The sequence below is a fragment of the Solanum dulcamara genome, chromosome 4 (genome assembly GCF_947179165.1).
Source record: "Solanum dulcamara chromosome 4, daSolDulc1.2, whole genome shotgun sequence".
NCBI classification, from domain to species: domain Eukaryota; kingdom Viridiplantae; phylum Streptophyta; class Magnoliopsida; order Solanales; family Solanaceae; genus Solanum; species Solanum dulcamara.
Window position 1 is genome coordinate 50,598,261 of NC_077240.1, and position 9,645 is coordinate 50,607,905.

The following is a 9,645-nucleotide window of genomic DNA, read 5'->3' on the forward strand; positions in this document are numbered from 1 at the left end:
ACACTTAAATACCAAGTATTTTCTTAGCCAGAGCTTCTTTATATTATACGTATTTCCACTATTATCAAATATATAAGTAACCAAAAGCAACTCCATCAGAATAATAAATTTCACCGGAATGAGACTACACTTGCGACTCCACCAGGATGAAACTTTTGCTTGAAAACAATAATTCTAATTTTGAATTTTTTTTTTTGATGTGCAAGATCAGACACAGATGCAACCACAGAGCATACTAAAATTTCAAAAAGAATTATTTTCCACCTAAGGCTCTGATATCACTTGTTGGGAAAAAGGCACCGACTAATTCTCGTCCCTTCTGGACCACCTTCAAGCAGAAAATAATAACATTGAGATTAAAGAAAATTATAATAGAAAGATTTAACGTGGAACCCAATGCGGTAAAAATCACAGACCACCCAGAAAAATATTCACTATATGGAAAAAATTTACAACTATATAATACACAACATTTCTCTCATACACCCTAATACCCAAAATACTTACCCAAAAGACCTTCACGAGATACCATCCCTAAATCCCTCAATGGTAAAAAAAAAAATACTATACCATGTATTTTATACAGTTTGGTATTTAGTCTATTTTTTGGTGTACCTAAAAACAATGGAGCTAGGCTCCTTAAATAGCTAACAAAAGCTATTTTCATTTGCTATCCCACCGATGTGGGATAGCCAACAATTTTGACCTTAGTATTTTTTTTTTCTTTTTCAAACAATAACCAACAGTTGGAGGGTTAATATCTCGAAAGATCACTTAACTTTGGGAATTATCTAGCAAAAACATTGAACTTTATTTTTTATCAATAAAAATCACTCAATCAAATTTAATATTAAAAAAGTCTAACTTGATTCAATGGTAGTATAATTTTGTTTGGCTACAACACATGACATTGATTCACAAATTGCCTTATCCACATCTTCGATCAAGATTTGATAAAATCTGTTATGAATATGTATTACATGGGCATAGAAATACTTTCTTTATATTTCAAAGAAATTTGATTACTCTTCCGCACATCACTTTCATGGTTATCTATTTGATTTATTGTCTCCGTTATGATCATAATTACTTTAAAGCGTAGACATATACTTCTTGAATTTACATAATTTCAAAATTTAGGATGATATTAAAGAATTATCACTGATTTAGTCACATAATATATGTTTTGATTATCTCATAGTCCACTTTCTAAGGTATGATTAATTTTCAATATATTCAGTCAATGAGTTTAGAATCCATAGATAATGACAATAAGATATTTATTTTCCCTTGTTGTTTGTATATGTTTTGTTGATAAGTTTGCTATGCAATTTTGACGTCTTAATAGAGTTCCGTTAAAAGAGTTTAGAAGGGGAAGTTGAGAAATTCCATTGGCTGAGTTATTGAACAATATCATAAAAGAAGTTTAGCATCCTTGAGAAATATTTGAAGTTACAAGTTTTGGTGTTTTATTTCATGTATTTATGCATTAAAATTTTATTTTTTTTACATTAGATTTTGACATAATATAAGTTGAAGAATGAGAATGCTTGTGAAACGTTTTTCATTATGTGTATTCTTTACTAGAATGCATGCCTTCTTTTTACTTTTCATTTGGATTCACGCTATTTTTCTTTTGGGTTTACTTTATTTGTCTTGAAAGTGAAATTATGTTTGACATAGTAATTTGAGTACAATATATCAACTTGGTAATTATCTACTCCACAGTTTTTTATGTTACTTGATTATCATTACTATATTTTGATAGTTTATCAAGAGATCATGACCAACAATATTAAAAGTTTTGATTCTTTGTTTGCTGCACTTCAATTGTTCACCTAAATAGTGCACTATTTTTTAAAGTAATTGTTTTTTATTTAGATTTTCTCTGACTTGTCAAACAAAGGATAAAACAGAAATTTTGATTTTTTGTCGTCTTTTATTTATTTACTCTTTATAAATATTGAAAGAAAAAGATAATACTAATTAATACCTCGTAGTAAAAATTTAATAGTAACTAATTATAACGTCTCCTCTTAAAAAGAAGTGCAAAACCCATACTAAATATAACGTCTCCTCTTTAAAAGAAGTGCAAAACCCAAAAAATGTTAACTGAACAAGTGTTTTCGAAAGACAAAAAGTCTCTTAAAGTTTGATGAAGCTATTACGATAATATTATAGGATGTATTACCACAATACCTTCAACCTTTATGTTCTTTATTTATACTTTGTTATTTTTCCTCCCTCCCATTCTTTTGTGAGAATGTTAAAGGTCGTAACCTAGTTGGTTTTCTTCAAAACAATGACTCTCTACTTGAATATAATTGTACGATAATATGATTAGGACAATTAAATCAATTATAATTTAGTAGTGCACAAACAGAGTTTCACAAGTGTAAGTTGTCTCCATTTCACTAGGATATAATTTGAATTCACAAATTATAAAACTTCCTAACACATCAATGGACGTGTGAGAAAAAGTGAAGTATGAAATATTTTATTTGTGCAAGGGCATATTCCCTTGACATGTGTAAGACATAATGCAAATCTTGAAACAGTAATATCTAATTCAAAATATTGTTGGGACATATTGAAGTTGTTGAGTGGTATATAATTACTCAGTTTTGTGATAAATGATTGATTTATTTCTAAATATAAGATTCAAAACATATTATAGAAAGTGCTTGATTTTTGTATAAGAATGAAGAAACTATAGCGATGGTTATTATAGTAATTGTGAAACTCAAGTTGATTCTTAAATGAAGGAAAAATTATTAGCTTGGATGAAAAAGGCTAGAAAGGTATATATGTTGAAATTCATTTAACTCATATTTCTGTTCAAGATTGAAAATAAGTTTACATTGAAAAATTTAAAATCTTTTATCTTCAGATATCTTAGTAGTTTTACTTCGGAGAGGCTTTAACTTCAGATTATTTTTTTAAAAAAATGTTCCTAATCTGGAATGAATGATTGCAATGACATGAAAACACATATCGATGCTTCTCAAAGAGACTCAATAAAATCTGAGGAATTTGAATTCAATTGTTCTAAGGGACCCAAGAACTTCAATGGTGAATTCTTTCTGCATCTGACTTTGGTTTTAGAAACTTATGACAGTTTGGAGGGCCAAGAAGATAAATTTGCATTATTGTTCTTTTATTGTTGATGATTTTAGTAATGGTTTGTTGTTAACAATTGAAGGGAATCAAAATTATTTTTCAGAACATTGCATTCACCTTCTAGAGCAATATAAATTACTTTTAGACCATACTTTTACAGAAGGTAATGTAAATGCGAATTTCATAGATAATTTGGGAGAAAGTAGAAGGTCTCGAGTTATCTTTGATGATGAGAATTATATTTTTGTCTCTTTGAAGGCTATTCTTAACTTGGATAAATTGATATCCCAAACTTCAGAATAAGAAGAAGGAAAAGCTAATTTGTGATTAATGATGTTAATTCGTGAATATAAGTTATTCTATATAGTCTTTCATTATAGTCAAATTGTAATGGAGATCTCCTCCCAATCTAAGCAGATTTTTTTGTGCAAAATCTGTTTAGAAAGAATTCTAATTTCTAACAATTGTATAGGTTCAGGTTCGATTTTCACCCCTACCCACACCACAATGGTGGTATTTGATGAAAGAAAAACTATTGGAAGAAGTTTCAATTCTCTTATGTTTTAATAATAATCTACCTTTTATTACTTTATGTTTATTATTAGAAAAGGATCATTTATAAGTTTAATAAGGTTAGTCATTCCGTGCAAAGCGCGGATCCATTACCTAGTTTAGGTATAAATGACTACACCCTCTTTGAACTACTTACAACTCATCATTTTTCCAACTTTTTCACCTTTTCAAACCGATGCACATCTCCAAAAAAAAATCCACTCTAGCTCCACACAAGAAATATTTTTTTCTATTTTGGAGGAATTTTTTTTCTTTTAAGCATTTCTTTCTTTTCCAAGGTTCTTTTTCATTTAGCACTTTTACTCCTTTGTTTGATTAACTAATCTCAATGCTCAATTTCAAGACCCAACTTAGGCTTTTAGCCTTAATTCACACAGATTCAATGTTGAAGGAGGAAAGGGTTCAAAAGATGGCCATATTTTCAAAAACAGGAAAGGCTTGTAATGAGGTTTCCAATAAAAGGATTTAGGCTCAAAAGAGTTTAACTAGGGATTTATTTAGTCCAAGGGTAGGCTTTTTAGGTCAAGTGGATTACCAAGAATAAAAAAGAAAGCCTATGTTCATTTTTCCAACAAAACTCAATCAACACCAACATCAAAAGAATAATCGGGTAAGTTCTAGCCAACACAAATGATTACAAGAAATTATTTCAACGACTCACCACACATGACATGCAAACTATTTAAAATGGATGCATTTCACTTCCTAGTTAAGAAAAAAGTTGTCATTTTGCACATTCTCTATTTAATGAGTAAAGAGGCACAAAAAGAGTCAAAGAATTATCACAACATCATTCACTTTTAAAAACTACCTTTCACACAAAATTTTTAGAGGGGTATGCTCATTACATAATTCACAATGCTTGACTACATATATTGGTACCAAATAAGTCACAATTTCACATTAAGCTATAACAAGGTCAACAACATCACGTTTACTAAGACTTCACCATGACAAAGCATTCAACTACTTAAACTTTACTAAGGAAAATCCATATTCACATTAGCTATGAGTATTCAGATTTCCATTGCTCAAAGGAGCACAATGGTTACTCAGGCTTCACCGTGCCCGAAAAACTCACACAACCATGATAATTTGCCCTTAAGAAAGTCGTCACTCTATCTATCATTGAAAAATATGCTTTATATCAAAATAAAAACAAAGAAGTTACAAACTTCAAATTAAAACTAAATGAAACAGACTAATTCAACATAATATCAGAATCATAATCAAGCCCAACAAGAGCAATCAAACATCAATCTATAGTAAGAAAAAATAACAATAACAACCAAAAGGGGAGCACCACCTACTAAAAACATCGATGTGTCCTCACATTATATATAAGAAAATATCAAATAGAATACAAAGGGACACCCTGGACTTCATTAATCCTCGTAACTCTTCGTGGCCTTGCTATCCTCAACATCATCATCATCATCCTCAGACCACTCTACAAGCATGTAACCACTCCTATCTTGTCTCGATGAGGGAAATGGCTCATTTCCCTTCAAGGCCTTCCATATGTAAGACCGAGGAAGTCAGAAAGTTGAAACCAAGGAGCAAATTACCAAAATTTTTGAACTGACCCATACGACTCAATGGGATAGGTCATCATGCTATTGATGAGTTCTAACAACCCCTCGTAAACCAAAGTTCAGAGGACTTGTATCAGAGGTCCCTTAAATTCAAGTCTACTACTTGACAGTACGACTCATAAAAATTATTACGAGTCATTGAAACCACTCGTAACCAATGTCTTGAGGCGTTCAAATCTGCAAGATTCCACACCTGCATTAAGATTCCATATTATGACTCGTAGGAAAGTTTACGGGTCATAGAAGAGTCATCTGGACTATTCGTCCTCTCCTCTACGACTGTAGAGTCAATTCGTAGGGTAAAAAGTTTGCATTTAATGAAGGTAAATTATGTCTTTCCCAAATATCAGTTCAATGAACCTAGACAAAATTAGGGCCAATTTCAACCCTATAAATACCTAATTTTTTGAAATTTCCTCATTCACAAGTCATTTGTCTCAAGGTTTCTCTCCAAGTTCAAGTTAGGGTTCCATATTTATTCAAGGTTCTTCTTCAATTCTCAGTGAATTCGATCAAGGTATGTGGGGATTAATTCATGGGTTTCTTTCACCTATGGGGTCCCAAAGTTTCTTAAAGTTTCATTCAATTTCAATTGATTATGAACCCAAATTTTTATGAATTGCATTGGGCTGATTGAATTCCATTTTTAAGTGTTATCAATGATCATAAAAAGCATGTATTCATATAAATTGCATGATTGTATGTTAAATTATGAGTGCCCATGCATAAATCTAATTTCATGTTTTGGTTATAAAGTAAAAGTTGATTTTTATGTGTTTATTATGATTTCAATGATTTTTAATGAAAATTCTATGATTTAAAGTTGAGATTATGATTTTTATGATTAAAGTTATGATAATGATCAAAATTATGATCAAAGAAATTATTATGGTGTGAGGATTCCAATTCTCACACAATAATATTTAAAGATGGTGCTAAGTACAATTCTTACCAAAGTTATGAATTCTTTTGAATCACTAAAGTTAATGAGATACTCCTAATATGTTTTAAAGATGGATTAATAAGTAGTTACTATCTGTTATACCCCATACTTTCATACCTTGGGACATTGTATTAAGTCTCGTAGAAAGTGTCATGTGATCTAGATTATCTACCATGCTATCAAATAACTCTAAGGAAGGGAGGACGTGACGCCCCATAAGAGTGAAGATTGGAAATAGGGTTAAAAGAATCTAGAAGGAGTTGGAGGCTAAGTAATGAGTTATAGGACTCAATGTACTTACGTAAGCTACCGACTTGGACGTCTCACATAACTAAGCTACTGGAGTACATGTCGAGCTTACGTATCAAGGATTACATAGGCTCTTAAAGTGAGACGAGATTACGAATCCACGGAAGAGGCGAAAGGAGGCATAGCACCTACTCGGAAGCAAGTAGGTGATGCACCTACTTGGAAGAAAGCAAGTGATTCACCTACTTAGACCAAGTAGGTGACACACCTACTTGAGGTGGGTCCCACATGGCAGCCCCTAATAGGTTTCATGGATGTAGTGGCCCAATGAGGACGTGTCACCCTTAGGGGTTGACACATGGCACTTATAAGAAAGGATATATAAGTTCCCTTTGATGACTAAGTCATCTTATATTTATTTTACACTTAGAAAAAATAGGGAGAGTTGAGAGAAAAACTAGAGAAGCCAAGGGAGGGAGCTACATGTTTGCCAAGCCAAAAAGGTAAGGCTAGATTTCGTTCCATGAATTAATTATTTAAGGTATCCTAAGATGATATAGCAGTGTTTAATAATGAAAATTTTCAATTTGGGGCAACGAGGAGGTTTCTGTTCTTGTTAACAAACCCATTTTTGAATGATACTGCTATTAGTAAAATGAGTATAACTCATTGTGTAAGACTTCGTTTCAAGTGATTCAAGATGTTTTGGTAAGATATGTTATAGGGATATAACTTTTATTTAGATATAAAACCCTGTTCTGCTTTATCTTCTCGAAAAAGGATGAGTAAGTATTGGTCAGGTGCTGCCCAGGGTTCATTTTAAAAATTCTACAAGGACTGCTGTTGGTATTTGGGGCATATAGTTTTGTACAAAATTGCCGTAGGGGTGATTCAACATTTTTTGCGACCCTAATAAATATGTCTATAAATTTCATTGAGGACACAAATCTTTTTTCCCTCAATTTCCCCTTCGAAACTAAGCGACAATACAAGACAGTAGGCTGTCCAGAATCCACGTTTTGATAATTTTAGCGAGTTTGACGAGTTTAGGTTAAAGTAAGGGTTTTCCTTTCAATGTGGGGTTTATGGTGTTGTTATGAAGTGTATTAAATGTTGTTTAAGTGGCTGGAAATGTGAAAACATCATAGAAATACTTGACGTTCGAAACAAACTAAATTAGAGTCGCTATAGTTGAATTATCGTCGAAGTAAAGTGTTGTGCTTGTGGTGTACTGCTGAAGGTGTGTGAGGGCTTGTTGCAGGGATAAAGGTGTTCTAAAAAGGGTGTAGGTACTGCTGGTATCAGCCACATGACCCCTCATTTCGTATAAATAATGGCTTGCAAAATAAAGACTAGAAACCCTATTTTGGTGTCGTAATTTTCATCAGGTTGTTTGGCGCTTGTGCTGTGTGATGTCACCATGCTTTAGGTGTATATATGCTGCAGGTTGTTGTTGTTGGTTGGCTGTAGTGATTAGGGATATAATTGGAAATTCGGATAGAGCACTTTATAGGGGAGGTGCTGCCCAATTTTTCTTAACGCCTTAACTAATTAAAGAACTAGTCGAGGAGACGAATAAGGAAATAGGTTCCATGAATACTAAGGTGCAACTAAGGGCACTGAAAAGTTAAGGTTTTTGATACTCGCATTTCTTCCACGTTAAATAGGTTCGGAGGAGGACGACGTGGACATGATTGAGAGAAGTCCATACGAGGTATGTGAAGCTTTCTTTTGGCAGGTCTTTGGCATAAGTATGTAAGGCTTATCTTCTTTTATTTTGGCATGTCTTAGCCATAAGTGGTTGGTATATGTAATGTGGATATAGTCCCATTCTTAGAACCCCGAGCATGATTCATTAATCTTATTCACTTCTTGATGTTAGAACTCCCGCGATGGTTGAGTTATGATCTTGTAAGCCTTTTACGTGATAAAAAGTAATACACGTGAAGCCTATCTCTTCCTTTTCTTGAAATGTCTTAATATAAGGGAAACGATGTATGATATGAGTTAGAGACAGTTCCATGTACAGGCTCTGGATGTGACTCATGACTTGTACTCACTCATGAATAATTAGGGTCTTAAAAGTTGAACTACGACCCTCGAGCCTTCTATAGGCTGAATAGTGATGGAATGTGTAAGCTCCTATACCTAGGGGCTCAGCATTATTATATGATATGCATGTATATAGATCGGGCCGTCATTCCTCGGCACTAATATATGAGATACAGATTGGGCCGTACCTAGGAAGTATCATGAGATATACGGATCGGGCCATCGTTCCTCGGCATTATTACACGATATATGGATCAGGCCATCGTTCCTCAACATGTGCTTGCTATATATATGGATCGGGCTATATGTTCCATAGTGCTAACAATGTGTATATGCCTATCGTGATAGATGATGTATTTGTGATACTGAGTCCCCGAGTGGGACGGATACAATACGTGATATTGGTATACAGGAATTTATTTTATGAGGTGCATGTACAGTACCCTATTAAATGTTATACTTGATTTCCTGCATCCCTATTTCAGTTGTTATCTCAGTAATGTATGCTTATATACTCAATACATGTATCGTACTGACCCCCCCTTTCTTCGGAGGGATACATTTTATGCCGGTAGGTACAGATGTTCAGTTCAGAGATCCACCAGCTCCGGATTTCTGCTCACCTATGATCAGAGGTGCTCCACTATTCTGGAGCCAAGTTTTTTTTTGTACTAGTCCTCCGATGTATATATGTTTTTGTTTATTCAGGGGTACGGCGGGGGCCTTGTCCCGCCATATGTTACCGTACTATTCTTAGAGGTCTGTAGACATATATGTGTGGGTTGTTCATGAGGTTATTTCGGTTGTGCCTATATGGCACGTTGTGAATGTTTTTATTATGGCAGCCTTGTCGGCTTGCATTCTCTTTCTTGATACGATACGAATGAAGGTGGCTACATGAACATGAAAAAGTTTTGACCTATTGGGGTTTTGGTTATATTTGAAAGTTAAGTATACGGGGGTCCAGGTTGGACCCCAGTCACGACCTATGGGGTTGGGTCATGACAGAAGTGGTATCAGAGCAGTTCGTCCTTGGAGTGTCTACAGATCGTGTCTAGTAGAGTCTTGATTATCGATGTGTTGCACGCCACATATATAAACAAGAGGCTACAG